The sequence below is a fragment of the Aplysia californica genome, unplaced genomic scaffold (genome assembly GCF_000002075.1).
Source record: "Aplysia californica isolate F4 #8 unplaced genomic scaffold, AplCal3.0 scaffold00070, whole genome shotgun sequence".
NCBI classification, from domain to species: domain Eukaryota; kingdom Metazoa; phylum Mollusca; class Gastropoda; order Aplysiida; family Aplysiidae; genus Aplysia; species Aplysia californica.
In genome coordinates, this window is record NW_004797340.1 from 331,398 (window position 1) to 332,938 (window position 1,541).

Below are 1,541 nucleotides of genomic sequence, written 5' to 3' on the forward strand. Positions count from 1 at the left end.
CACCCCAACTATATCCCATAGTCAATGAAAGTTTCTTAAATAACGGAATAAGCAGTTGAAACCGTTATGATCGCGCGCAACGAACACACAGTTATCAGACTGGTGGCTTGCCCGTTTATCCAATCATTGTTGTCACCGCTTACAACTATAGTAACCTAACAGCCAATCAAATGTCGTTAGGGCTCAGAAAGAATAAGCTGGTTCTCACGCCCGACTTTAATGAAACGCTTCTTGTAAAAACGTAGAAGACTTTAAAAAAAAAAACAACACTGCACAGAGGGCTCTCGCTCTCCCAGCCCTGACAATGGGGTGAAAGTTTACGACACACTTTCCCTCAATGACACAATTACCTATGCGCCCATCGGGTCTTTGTGAGGCGCGTTGTATTTTCCGCAACAACACGACCCAATCCACCTCATAGACGGTATGTGTGTGGAGTGCTGTGTGTTTGTGAAACTGAGATTTAACAGTTATTAATTACATCCAAACATTTTAGGCAACTTTTTCTTCAGATAAAAACTAATTAGAGAAATTTGGAGGTGTAACGGCTTCGTCCCCACCATCCAGAAGAGCTTAAAAATTTAACTAAGAACAAAGATATGGAAGACAAAGGTGACTCTTCTCGTTTGAATTGTTCTCAAAATGCCGTGGCTCGCCGTGCGTGCGTATAGAAAAATCATCACTGTTTTGTTCTTATTGCTTGCTTTTTGGTGGTGAAGAAGTTGAAGAAACCTAAGCCCCCACCCAAATCTTAGTCCACCCACCGCCACTGAGCATAGGGTGACAATAAATCTGGAAGTAATTTGTCGTCTTCATCCCTGACATTTAATAAAAGTAGGACGAAAACTCACATGGGGGCCGCTTCTAAGTGATGACATTGTTAGTGTGTTTGTTGCCCTACGTCTATGCTATCATATTTTAAAAACAGTGAAAGGAGTTTGGCCAATAACCTTTGTAATATTTGTCATAGTCAATGCAGTTGCGTTCCGTAACAAATGACTAAGACGCTTAGACTAACCTATGTCCTTAAAAGTTATCGCTGTCGGCATTCGCAACCGATCCCGAGGCACTTCTGTGATCGACGGAGCATGTAAAAAGCATGGAAAACCATGTTCGGTCGACCAGAGAATTATAGGGTCTCTTCTTCTCAACGTGATACCGGCAAACTCGCCTATAGTATATAAATGTAATATAATAAACACACTAAAAGCAACATACAGTACTTGAGGACCGGAAGGGAAATTGCGTCCAGCAACAACTCAGACACCACGGGTGTTAAAAGTCCCCATCTCCTAAGAGATAGTATATTTATAGGCCACATTTAATGAAATGGAAAGACAGACCAGTAATATTAAGTGCGGGAAATGTTATATCAAATTACTTCTCTATTCTTTCCCCATGTGATAACAGGCGACCGCGAATGGCACCATTAAGTCTGACTAAGAGTATAAGGAAGGCAAAGAGACGTTAAAAAAGTAAAAATTAAATAATTAAATTACGTTAACACACACACATACCCGCAAACACACACACACACACAC